Genomic DNA, 14,905 nt, shown 5'->3' on the forward strand with positions numbered 1-14,905 from the left:
CCTCAGAATTCAAGAAACACCTGATTTTCCAACACAAACCATAGAAGTTTTTTACAGTCACGGATGTGCGATTGTTAAATCTTTCTAGGCATTATATCCATTTTTAATATGCTAAAATGAATGAATGTGAAACTTATTAAAAAAGTATGCTAAAGTAACATCCTCTTCTTACAGAATGAATGAATGAAACTTATTTAACACTTTTGGTCCTAATGGGTACATACATCTCACAGATTAGATTTCATGGCCTATGGTAAATAAAGCCCACTTTAAATGGGTTTTTACGTTTACAGTGTTTTTAAGGAATAGGGGAACAAATATATGACTAAAGAAACCTGGCAATACTTTTAAATTATAAATGGCACACTTATGTTTTTGAGCATAACAATTACTTGACTTTCAATTTGTTCTTTCTTTCTTTCTTTCTTTTTTTTTTTTTTAAATTTTACAGTAAGTACAATTATATTTAAGGCATGCTTAGTATGAAATAACTTGTTCTTATTAAGAAGTAATTTAATTTTTTTAATGTCAGATTTAAGAAATTTTGAACAAATTCTTTTTGTGGGATATATTGTCCCAATCGTATTTAACAGTGGGTTAATATGTCCCATCAGTGATCAAATTACTACATGCTGATATATTTATGAAACATACATGAAAATTTTTGCTGTATATGAACATGTTTGCCTGTATGTGACAGTTTATATTTTGTAATATTTACATTATACATTAGCATAAATTTCAGTTTTGTTTTCTGAGAAAGGGTAATATCCTAGACAATTGGGACAAATAGTCCCAGTTGACAATATGATTGGGACATATTGTTCCAGGTGATTTCCAGGAAACAGGAAAAGTTAAAAACTTTAAACTTATATTACACTTCTTTTAGTCAATTTAATCAAAATGTTGCAGAAATTATTATTTTTTCACTGAAGTAAAATTGCCAGACATGACAGAGAAATGTCACCAAGTAAGGGATTAAGTCACCAAACAGCTTGGTTTCAATTTCAGTCAACCATTGCAAATTAGGCAAAAAAATTAAACCTTAATTTGAGTAGATTTTGAATAACTACCAATTTTAAAGGCAATCAGACACAGGTCTGTCTTCTCAAGCAAAAAAAAAAAAAAAAAAATTGCACCATTTTTTTTTTTTTTTTTTTTTTTTTTTTTATCCTGAAAAAACAAATTCTCTGAAAAGTCTTAGGCCAAACAAAAGTTGCTTTTTGCCTGATTTTACAGTATTAGGATTATAGCATCAGTCAAATTATTTTCTAAAATCTTATGAACGGTTCCATATACAATCTTTTACATTTCCTTACTTAAAATGCTGGAAAGTACCTATATATATGTAAGATAAAAATATATGAATCAAAATTAAAACTATAAACATTAATTCTTCCTCTTTATTCTAAAATCGTAATAACTTCTCTGCATCGAGTCATTTTTGGATCACTCTATGGCCCGCGCAGCTCTGATAATGTAATAATTGGGAACTGAAACTACCTTTGTAAACCAAAACTTTTCTCTTCGCCGTGCTTCCATCCTTCATAACTACGCACTTCAGCTTTTGCTCTCTACTGTGCTAAGATGTAATTTCGCTGGCTTGCTTTCTATCTCAACAATATCAAAAATGCAAATCTTCTGTGGAAAGGCACGACTAGAATGACAAGTGATTGTGGCCACAAATATCAGTTGCAAATAAAACTGGAATTAAAACTGCCTCGACTGCCGAGTTCTTTAGATATTACCAAGTTAGCATTACTAGCATATTACGCAATCAAAATCTTCTTCAATATGGGTCTAATCATGCATCTACAGTGTTCCGTCTTTTCCTTTGCTTTTTATTATGACATATACATATGTTTTTAGTTATACTAGATTGGTTACATTATATTGCTATTTTGATGGATACTTTTTTCTTACCATTTAATATTATCAAAATATGGGTAAACATTAAACGACATTTACTGTATAATATGTCGTGTGTGCAAATGCAAATATATGAGATAGTTTGCATATTCTTTCTTTCATATGAAAATACAGTCAAAAGTCGTTAATCCGGACTCGTTGGGACTTCAGCGATTCCGGATTATCGATTTTTCCGGATTATAGATCATCAGTTTAAACCTGGTAAAACGGCATGAAGAAATTATAAAATTAAAAACATGAAACCGTAATTTACGAAATAAAGAACAATTATGATCTAAAGTGTATCAAAATTTACAAAAAAAAAAGCTTAATATTTATTTGTTTACTTTATTAAACATTTCTTTCAATGTAAGTTGTTTAAGTTGCTTCGTTTTTTATGTGATAATACATTCTCTTTAATTCTATAAACATACATAATTTCTTGTTCAGTTACAAAGTTCCGCTGTTCAAGTCCTATAATTGCTGTGTCGAGAATACCGACTAATTTGTCAATCGAAATTTTTTCGTTTTCAATAACCTCTGTGTCACTTTCTTCACTAACGAAAGCGAATTATAATGACGAGGCATTTGATTTAAATCATATCAAAGAGGAAGTATATCAAAATGAAATACTACATTTAGTAAACAATTATAAGCCAAATAAAATAAAAAAATCTGCCCTGAAGATAAGGATAGTGCTGACAGATAGACTTCCAATTCATTGTGCGCCCGCCGCTGCGTTAAAGATAAACAAAGTTTAGATGAACAAAGGATATGCCTTTATCCATTTTTTGCAGCAATTCCACTTTTTGTTTAATGGACTCCGAAACATACTTTCGCTTTGTAGATCTGTTACGTATTAGTAAATATAAATCGGAAATTCTATTTGACATATCGAAAGTTCAAGCTTACTTTTATAAAATTGCTCTAACAGTCTGCAAAAAATAATAAGCCGGATCCAATTCGAAGATTAAGGAAAAACGCAATCTGCTACATTAACTGAAATAGATAATTAGAGCTTAGCTTATACAGTCCGTTATACATTAAACGCGCATTCCTAAACATATTTTGCGCACACGCAAATTCATAGCCGTAAAGACATTCATAGCCGTAAATTCATAGCCGTCATCGCGACGCATGCGCAGAAAGTTTGTAGCTTTGAGGTTCGGATTATAGATCATTCCGGATTATGGGTGTCCGAATTAACGACTTTTGATTGTATACAGGATATGCTAGATAGGCAGTCAAGACTATAGAATTATGATACTGACAGCTGATCAGTATATTTTCATAAAGCAGCTTCATAGCTTGTTGCACAGTCTGCATAATGTTATTTATTCTGGGAATTCCATTTTCTTACCACTTTTCTCACTCTCCAAATTTTAAACTTGGAATGACTGCATCAGTATATTTTACTTTGAATTTTTTTGTTTATTTGTATATAACAAGGACATATCACAAAGACAAGTTTCGTAAATATGGCACTAAAATTTAAAAAAAATGGAACTAAAATTATGCTTATGACCTATGTCTAAGGCTATAAGTACAGGTGGAAACTAGCTAATCTCCTTCACCTAGAGCTGATGCATATGATTCACTTAAAAATCCAACTGCATTTATATGCATGCATTCTAAAGAGATATGATGCTTCTTTTATTTTGGGGCCATGTTAAGGTGCACTACACAGTGTCTAGGCATGAAAAATGCAATGCATTTTCAAGAAAGAACAGTCGGTTTATTTCATGTTTTGGGAGATCGTGCTGCTTTTTTTTTTTTAAATACTACATGGCACACAAACAACCAAAAATAATTTAGAAAAGGGTTAGAATATCTGCAGTAAATAATAAAGAAAGAATGCCATTGTTTATATGGAAGGGAAGTCTTAGTCTTTCGCTGCTAGAATGGAAACTGAACTATTCTCACATGCTCCCAACCAGAGATCTAACATCAGTGGTGGATTGCAATGCTTTTGAATGTTATGCAAAATTTTATTTAATTTTTCTAAAATGTTAGGAAACTGACTTATTCTACTGATGACATGTCGCTGGCTATTTATGTGAGGTAGCGGCAGTAAATAACCCAAAGAGAAGAAGAAACAGAGCAAAATTCTCCTTAACACAAGGAGAATATCATAGCTAAAATTTCTCCCAGTATAAAGTCTAAATCAGTAATCACCAAATAACAGGTTTAGTAGTAAAATAGCCCCATGAATCATTAGTGTGTAGCCAGTAGACCACCAGCTCATCTGAACTCCTAATATCTTATTGCACTCATCCAGACAATGTACAGTTCAAACTTCTTACATTGCTGTTTCTCACTTGGTTAACTGACTCTTTGCTTGTCCTAGGCCAGATACTTTGGGACAATTCCTATCTCCAGAAACTTTACATGCTACATATTAATGCTTTTCATGTCCATAGCTTGCTGAACTTTCACTGCATCATAATGCACCTTTTCAGCTCTCCATAACACAGCATTCACTGCAACTTCTGATAAACTGAAATCCCTTTGGAGCCAATATAATACTCATGCTGAGAGGCAACAAGTGCTGTGTAGTAAAATGATAAGAAAAAATTCCTTCGCTAACAGATCTGTTTTTATTGGAAAGTTATAATGAATTTAAATAGAGCAAGATTACTGAAAAACCCATTATTTTAGCTACAGAATAGCTCTTTCCCAATGAAAACTGAAAGCCTAATTTTGGTTAGATTTATATAAATTTGACATTTTCACATCCTTGCTAATACAAGTAGGAATACTGCTCTTTTTTGACATTCTTTTGTAGATCCGCTAACTGTTGAAAAGGAAAATGTTTTTCCATTAAAATGCAATATTAACCCACTACCACCCGAAACAAATGAATCGGCAAAATATTCATCAAACACTTCCTTTCTACTTACTCTCATTATTTTGAACAATCAACTAAAATTCTCTTTTCCTAATTCAGTTTATCTAAATAACAAGAATAAGAATTACAGCTATAAATAAATAACAATATAGCATCTAGACTTGCAGCTATTCTAGAAAATGAAACAAAATTGGTTCAACCATTATGTCTGACTACTGATATGGCTCTAAGAGTAATTTAAATGTCAAAGGCTGCTGGAAAACACTGTTAGTACATCTCAATATCTATTGCCAGCAGGTTGTCCGAGATTTTTGTACTTTTTTTTTATATGCAACATAAATATATACCTCTTTTCCATAAAAAGTAATCCACAAATTATTCATTTCTTTTCTACATGCCGATAGTCCTTGTGTGCTTGGCCCTTAATGAATACTTCAATCCAAAACATTTACATATACACTGGAAACAAGTAACAGTATTACTTACTTGAAGTCATTTTCTGTTTTGCAAATCGAACTGATTTGGGGAGGGAATAAAATAAAATATGAAAATACAGTTGTGGCTTATTAATCAATGCCAATTTATGCTGCTGCTATTGGCCCTGGATTTCTTCTGATGAACGACAATGCGTGATCGCACCGAGCTCAGGTTGCTGAAGAATATCTTGAGGATCACGATATGGAGCAGATGGAATGGCCAGCTCAATCTCCAGACCTGAATCCGATAGAGCAACTTTGGGACTATCTCGGGAGACAGGTTGCTGCTTTAAATCCTTCTCCAAGGTCGTTAGATGAGCTTACACAAGGATTACTTTGTGTCTGGTCATTGCTTCTCATTTCACTGACTGACAATTTAATTGACAGCATGGAATGTCGCTGCTGCCAATGTATTGCAACTAGAGGTGGACACATTCCTTATTAAACCCATTTTTTTTTAATGTTACCACCCCATTTTTCCTAAAAAAACTTTGATATACGGTTTTTCTAAGACTGGATTTCTCTGCCAAGAGTGCAATTTTTTGTTGTAAATCATGCTTGTGTTGAACTTTAGAAACATTCTATATTGCATTCATTAAAGAACTGTTTAGTGAATATGTCCTGTAAATTTCTTGTTTTTACGTTGCTTCATTCTCAAATTAGCCACAAAAAAATTAAAAAGGAATAGCTTATTAGTTTTCCTAAACAAAAGTCTTAAAACTTAGGATTCCATTTTAAATTGTTTTACAAATTGTTTCCATCCTCAGTTTCAAAACAAAGAATAATAAAATTAAACATTTTGATATTTTCCAGTGTTTTCAATACTGAGGTAGTATTTTTGAGTATTAACAGTGTGTACAAACTTTATGAATAAACATGACCAAAAATTTTGAATCTTTTTCACAATTCCAAACAAACGCAATTTTTACATGTGAAGCTATCTGTGGTAAATCTAGATATCTTCATCAGTTTACATCTCAAATATAAATAGTATAGTGAATACAAAAAAAAAAAAAAAGTATGACAACACTTAACACTTTGTAAACGTTAAACATTGATCAATGGAAGTGCATCCAAGATACACACACATTTTTATTTCTTTTTTCCTTTTCTACTATAAGATACTCAAAATTGATACACTTATGTGTATTATAAATTTATGTAAGGAATATTATAAATTTATTTGCATCCATGAAAGAGACATCTGTTAACATCAGATATAAATTTATAACAATACAACTTTAGGTAGGCATTGGTTTTAGGTTTAGATGTCCATCAACAGGAAAAATAGGCTGTCCCATATGCCTTTTCGAAACAAAAGATGGAGAATGCCATCTGCAAGATTAAATGCAAAATAAAGAATTGAGAGAAATACCTTTTTAACGGAGATTGACTTCTTTGTCTTATGCCTTTAAATAAATGGCATTCTCTGGAAAATCAAACAAACTAGGCTCGATTTTTGTCTACCATCAACGAAATTATGAATTTTTTTAAACTGAAATGTTACATGACTTTTCAGTATATAGATGATGGTATATGCAGAGATAAATGATACTCTTAAGATAGCTGATGTACATTTTTTCTTAATTTTATGAATGTTGTTTATTTTCTTTCTTCATTTATTTAACTAATGAAAATATAAAATTTAACAGCTTTACAACTGATACAGAAAACTTTGAAAATTTGAACAATACTACTTAGCTTGTTATTAACCTCGAGCATCTTTAAAAGGTTACTCTATGTTGGTATTTGAGTATCCTTTTAAAGATGCTCGAGGTTAATAATAATAGTACAGCTTATTTAAAACAGAAATATTTAGTTCAGAATCTCTTATGTAAATTATGTTTGTAATAGAATTGTTTACGCATAATTTTAGCTTTCACTTCTATATTTTTGAAATCGCATTTTATTTGACTTATTAAGAATGCCTGCTCTACCTTGCTAGAAGATGACTTTTTAGTCACTAACTGTTGCTTCAATGTAAAATATCATAAATTAAAAAATACTGTTTGCAGACTAAGTGTTCACTGACTTTGTGACATGTTTTTCATGTTCTAAAGGAAAAATACAACATTTTAAGCTCAAAGTTTTATATTTAAAAGAAATATTTAACATAGAAAAAACATATGCTAGTAATATATGGATTTGAAACTTTTGGCATTATTCTCGAAAGGAAAAAGGTGTCCAATTCACTTTTCTGAGATACTGAATATAAGAAATGGTGGCAAAAAAAAGTAAGCGAGCAATTCCCAAATATTTATGCTTGATGATTCCACAATTGCTGATTATTATCGTTTATATGCTTGTACAATTAGTAGTGTATGTTGGATGAATGAATGTTTTTTGCATTTAAATAGGAATCTTAGAAATTTAACATATAAACAAAAAAACTGCAATCTAAATCTTTCAAGGGTCAGTTTAAAAAAAATTATTGTTGTTATTAACAAATAAGATCTTTTTTATAACTTTAGAGTGGAAATTATTCTCATTCATTTGAGCGAATTCTACTTTTTATATATTCGGAATTTTCATATAGTATCTGGAATTCGTTATTTCCTGATAGTCAAGCTTTTACTGTATACCTTTAAGGGAAAATGCTATCAGAAACATATAGAAAGATAAAATTCACAGTAAAAAGCTCTTAACTTTTGCATAATTGATAACTCAGGCTGCAAAAAACACCCAACTACAAACTTTGTAAGAGCAGTTAAAAAAGGCCTCAACTTAGTTATATTTTATCCATGTATGTTTTCCTTTCAAACATAACTTAAGAATGCATTTTATATGATACAATCAATATTTATTGTATTCTCAGGACGTTTTTACAATTTAGTTTAAAAGTTAGAGGCAGCAACACCTCTAACTTTAATAAAACTTTTTTCTGTGCAATTAATATGCAGTAACAGAAAATAACTAATATCTCAAAATATCTTGTACTATCAAAGAATCCAAGATACTCCAAGATGTTTATATGAGTACATGTAAGGAACTCTGAAGGAAAGAATATTCAAAAGCACAGAGAAGGAGAAGAGAAGAAACTTCTATTAAACTTGTACAATTCAATGAATTACGACTTGACACTACTTAATTGTAAGCTTTTCTATACAAGGCACTGTTGGTAGAAGTTAGAAAGTACAAAATTTTGATCATTAATTGCAAATACTGATTAGTTTGAAAATTAAGTACTTCAAGAACTTTGCAAATCTGACAATGTCATTTGAGCATTATGGATCAGTTAGAGAAAACAGATCAGTTAACTGCCTTCTAGCTGTGTGATGAAGATATTGAATTATTTTATTATTTAGTACAGCTAAAGCCTGGGTATCTTGGCATTCAAGTAACTGGAATATTTATTTTTTGGATTTATTGAATTTTTCCCCAAAAAATAGTTAATGAGAGATTTATAATGCTATTATATAGCTCATAATACTGTTAATACAACAACATTGTTGCCAAACAGTGTGATTCTCCACCAATAATTGATAAGCATCACATCATAACCTAATCATAAGATGTTTGTTTTGGTTAAACATAAAAATAAAGCTACGTACCTGACTTAGAAAACAAATAAACAATGGTGATGTAACTTGAAAAATTTTGATAAACAATTTAAATTTTTATATGCTATATTCATAAATTGTATCTCTATTATATAACTAAATAACATGTTCATCTAAACTGCTGAAATGAATGGCAACATCTCTGCCAACTTTCAGGTTTCACCAAATTTCATGACTGGAAGAGGCTTACGAAATACATTGGATTTTATAAGATTGAAATATCTTCTCCCCCCCCTAAAAAATCTTAATTTTAAATATAGGCTTTTGATATTTAAGTTGAGAACAAATAAGATGATCATTTTTACAATTTTAGGATGGAAAATTTTCCCACTAATTTATATAGCTTTTTTAATGTAAATTCTATTTTTTATGTGCTCAACTATCTAGAATTTTCATGTATCCAAAATTAGGCATTTTCAAAGCTTTCCAGATAATTGAGCTTTTACTGTAATTCTTTTAATAATTTTACAGTGTTTACCCTTAGAACTTATATAGATTAGATTTTTATTAGAGATGAGATTTGATTGAATGCAGTACGCAAGACAGAATCAACACTAGTTCTCACCATTTCAGCAATGATATTTTTATAGCCAATATAGAAATGATTGGGGTTAAAGGACTAATTTTTCTGCATCAAAAAATGTTGATAATTCTTACACTCAACATATATTATTAAAGCATGACTATCATTGTTTTTTTTTTTTTTTTTTTTTTCCCATGGAAAAACATAACCCTCATCTATACTAGAGAAATTTCATATGTAGTATAAACATATACATAAGTAGAAAGACTAGTAGCAAATATTAATTTTTAGGACCACATGATGGTTTTAGAAAATGTGTTTCATTTTAATAGCAACTGTTCTGATATACTCAATTATTAAAAGCAATGATTTTGAAAAAATAATTAGCAAAGATATTTTTAAAGGTATAAAGCGGTTAATATTTTGCATGAAGAAAGCTGCAAAATAGAATTAGTGCTTTAAATACCAAGAGTTTTCAAATGTTGTAACATAAAAAATACCATAATGACCAAAATTTCATGCGAGTTAAGTAACAACTTCCTATCCCCTTCCTATTAACCCAACAAAGAGGTCTAAAGCTCTTAATTCACATCACTGAAAGTTTTTTACAAAGCAGCTTACCTTAAAAAAAATCATCACACACAAGCTATGTTTAAAAAATAGGCACGCAAGCAAACACCTAATTCTAAGGGACATTTACCTCTTGCAAATATATATTTTTCAAAGGAAATAACTGGCCATCTCTCAGTTGTTCATATGCAAGGTGTCACAGGCATTTAGATTACAACAAGGTTAACCCTTCTGCATTGACTGACACACAAATATACCAGCATGAAACACAAACTTCCCAGCTGCACACCGGTGTGACAGTTTTCTCGTTCACCCCCGCCATCACACATTCGTGTCACAGTTTGGGGGAATGTTCTAGAAACTCAATGTCATTATATGTGCACAGGATTTGCAATATATGCAGATTTGACCTTCTACTCAAAATGAGACAGATAACTCGCACACACTTGCACACATAAGGCAAAAGGTGTGTTCTCAACTCTCAAGGTTTCTGACAGGACTCTTTAAATGCACACATACATTATTTATTGATAAAAGTTACTTTTTTTTTTTTTTTTTTTTTTTGGTACAGCACTCATATTTTTTTAAGTATGCAAGTGCTATTTATTGATCAATTGCTATGGGAGGTATTTTTTCTTCTTTCTCCCCCCAACTTTTTTTTCTACAGCATTGGGTATTTGGGTTAGCAGTCCTGTTTCTAATCGAGAATAATACTTTGCATATGTTTTGAGTGTGTATGTGTGATATGTTTTAGGTGTGCTTGCATGTGTATGATAATTATACTTTGTGTATGTTTTAAGGATTACAAGTCAAAAAGCATCAAAAATTTATAACAAATTATGTGAATCTAAATCTGTAACTTTATTGTTTGCATGGGAAAAGAAACAGAGTTAAAAGGCACTTGAAGAGTTTCCTGGTCAAGGGTACCGTTTACCCCTTTCAGTCCCAATTTATTTGTTTGTTTCAACTTACTTGATTTTTTTATGGACTCTTGGTAACTATCACAAATGACATTGACAGAAATCGACTGTCACTAAGCCTCCATAAGAAGATATGCATGACAATTTTGTAGTGGGGATGTTAGAAATGATACCTACTACCAGTGGGACATCAACTACGTAGTAAATTGATGCATGTAATTCCCTCTAGGCTTCTTTAAACACCTACTGGGACTTATATAACCCATTGAGACTGAAAGGGTTATATATCGATTGTTTTTTCATGTCTTCCTCATTGGTAGATGAACTCTTTAGACTTCAAATAAATACTCAGGGGACTGTAATAAGAAGGAAAGGAACGACTGAAAATTTTCTGTGCCTAGAATGAAAAGCAGTGAAATGTTGGTTTTGCAAAAACAGAAACTAAACTTAACTGCTTTCAAAGATAGGCAGGAAATACTTTATTCAAATGAAAGTTCTACGAAAGCGCGATGGTGATGCTTTGTTTGTTCACACTCCCACAAAAATTCTCCAAAAAGGCAAATGTACTATTATGAATGCAAAGACTAATATTGGGCTGTGCATAGATCTCTGCTTTAAAATTTATCACATTAAAAATTAATTTTAAGTAAAATGTTTAGTTGACAAATGTATAATGTCAAAAGTCACTCACATTTAAGTAAATACTGAAAACAATTAATGAGGGAAAAAAATATTTAAACAAACTTACATATATGAAGTTTGTAAATAAAAAATATATATAAAGCTTACACCACACATATACTCTACAGAGAACATTACTGAACAATGCATTCATCTTTCCGCAATTTTGTTGATTTGAGCTTAGAAAGGAAAAATCCTGCGGCCCTAGAGAGATGTTTGCGAAAGAAACCAAGTAGTAAGAAGTAGATCCGCATTTGTGCCTGTCATCCTGACAGGGTTAAACTAACAAATTCATGACAAACCATATTCCTTCAAGCCAATACTTTATCATCATCTACTTAAATATAAGGGAAAACCGTTTCTTTAAATAACTGAGATATATACTGCAAATGAATTTTTTTTAAATAACGATTTGCTGAATAAATTTTTGCTGTTTTTTTAATGAAAATTAATCCTTTATTTATAAAAAATCAGCAAAAAACATGTCACTAAATCTCATTGCTAGCCACTACTTTTCCCATCTTTCTGGCAGTATTTGTATTTCACATCAGAAAAATGACACATTTTTTTAGGTCAACCAACAGTCAATCAGTTTTTCAGCATCTTCATAAGAATGGAAGTGCTGCTCAAGCAGGCCAAAATCATCAGTACAAGTAATATTCGGAATCGATACTATCAATCAGTACAAATAATATTCGGAACAAGCAATAGCTGATCAATACAGCAGGTGGAGTAGGACTCCCCATTTAAGCATTTCCAAGAAGATTTTCACCAGGTTTGCAACATGTGGCTGAGTTTTTTTTTTTTTTTTTTTTTTTTTTATCATGCTGCAAAATTACTTTGTTGCATGTCAACATGTAAAGTGGAAATTTTCCTTCAATACCCAGCTCAAGCCTATTAATTGATGTGGATAGTAATCTCCTATGATGATTTCATTCAGTTTGAGTATTTTATAATAAACTACATCCAGCTGATCCTACAAAATGCAGAGCAGAAACTTGGAACCATGCATATTCGGCTTTGCTGACAATGTTGATGCACAGCTGGGCTTATCCCGTGATTTCCTATACTTGGCGGTAATTGTAGTACACCCATTTTTAATCACCCTCATAATATGCTACGAAAAACCTTTCCTTTTCTACCACTGAAGCAGCTGTTTGTTTACATGTGAAAAGAGACTGTATTTTGTCTCTTCTCAGCTTCAACTAACATGACATTGCTTCTGAATCATTCCTGATACTTTCAAATGTTTCGAAAGTGTTGTATGATCAACTTCTAATGATTCTGCAAGTTCAGCTAGTTTCTGGCATCAGTCGTGATCATCTTCAATTCTTCTTCAAACATTTTCAGCCTGTCAGAGAGCTTTTATCTTTAACATCAAAATCATTACATCTCTAAAGCATCTAAAGCAATCTTTGCATGCTGTTTACAACACCACATAGCGGCCATAAATCTCAGTATTTTCCTTGAACGGACCTACATGCCTTATTCACCCTAAATGAGATCTCAGAACAATAACATTCTTCCCCCTTTCAAATCAACATTGTCATCAGTTTGAATAGTCTCTTTCCTCTACCATTCGATGAATCTTCCAGGACCCATCCTTTCCCCACCCCTGCCTTTTCTGCAATTTTTTCAAAGGCGGACACGACTCCACCTGCCTCGCAATAACGAACTCTGACGTATTTCCCCTTCAGCATGAATCGATTTTTCTTGGCATTCTGCCAGATACAGATCCCATCAGTTTGGGTACAAGTACTTGTTGGATAGTTTTTAAGTAAGAAGGGAGTGAAAAATTTTTGAAAATGTCACCTAAACGGCACAGAAGCTATACTGCTGGTTTTAAGCTTAATGTAATTTCACTGGAAATCGAGCAGCAGCTCGAGAGTTTGAAGTCGAGAGATGTATTCGACGTTGGAAAACTGAAAAAGAACTTCTTAAAAATATGCCACAACAAAAACAAGCCAAAAGAATTGGTACTGTAAGGTGGACGAATCTAGAGGACGACCTTGCAAACTGGATAAGAAGCAACGAGGAAAGGGAATGGCAATTTCGACTGTAAAAATTCGCTTACAAGCAAAATTTATAGCAAAAGGAATGAACATAAATGATTTCAAAGGAGGTGTAGCAGATTTATGAAAAAAAAAAAAATATTTCTGTGCGTACTAGAACAACAGTCAGGCAACAATTACCAATGGACTGGCAGGATAAAAAGTCATCTTTTCTAAAATATGTGACAGCTATTATTGACAAAAAAAAAAAAAAAAAAAAAAAAAAAACTTCTTCGATCACAGATAATAAATATGAATGAAACGCCGTTAGCTTTCGACTCTCCTGCAAACAGAACTGTTGATGAAACTGGTGCAAAAACTGTATCTGTGCTTACGACGGGGCATGAAAGAACGTCATTTACATGTGTGTTAGCTTGTGCCGCAAACGGTGACAAGCTAAAGCCGATGATCATTTTCAAACGAAAGACTATTCCGAAGGGAGATTTTCCTAATGACGTAATTATTTGTGCGAACGAGAACGGCTGGATGTGCGAAACAATCATGCATGAGTGGCTACAAAAAGTTTGGCAGTGTCGTATGGAATTTTTTTTTCCAACCAAAAGGGTTATTGATAATGGATTCCATGCGTGCTCATTTACTTGAGTCAGTGAAAACCAGATGTCAAAAATTGTCTACAACTGAAGCAATATTTCCTGGTGGTTTGACAAAAATCTTACAACCGTTAGATTTGTCAGGTAATAAATCCTTCAAAGCTGAAGTCCGAAAGCGGTGGGAGTGTTGGATGAGTGAAGGATTGCATAAGTATACCAAAAGCGGTAAAATGCGTAGAGCATCTTATGAAGAAGTTGCAAAGTGGGTAGGAAGTGCGTGGAAATCGGTAAAAACATCGTCAATAATAGCAGGGTTCAAAGAAGCTGAAATTATATCCTTAGATAAAGAGACTGTAAACCAAGAGGATGAATGTTACGATCTGGAAGACTTAGATCAGGTTTCACTAAATCTTTTTAATTCAGATAATGAAGAATCAGATTTTGATGTCTTCATATGATGTATAGTTTGCTGTAATTCCTTCTGTAAGTAAAATTTAAAATTTCCTTTTGTCATCCAAATTTAATATTTCGTTATTGCAACATTTTTTATAACACAGTCTGAGTATTACAAATATGGACTTCTTTAGTGGGTAAATATAAGTATATACGTGAAGGTAAATATATTTTCGACATTTCTTACCTTTAATTTATTTTTGAGTTATGGTTTCATTTCATGCATTTTTCTTAACTGGTATGTCATATATCAGGACTTAGGTTGAGATTTTGCATCTATACGGCCCACGACGATGTCACGCGCAATTTAATCTATTGCAGCGTTTACGCTGATGCGGTGTTTCTGTGCAATTTTAATTTTTTT

The sequence above is a fragment of the Stegodyphus dumicola genome, chromosome 1, assembly GCF_044657685.1.
Source record: "Stegodyphus dumicola isolate Sdum_Otavi_A_Nest chromosome 1, ASM4465768v1".
Classification (NCBI taxonomy): domain Eukaryota; kingdom Metazoa; phylum Arthropoda; class Arachnida; order Araneae; family Eresidae; genus Stegodyphus; species Stegodyphus dumicola.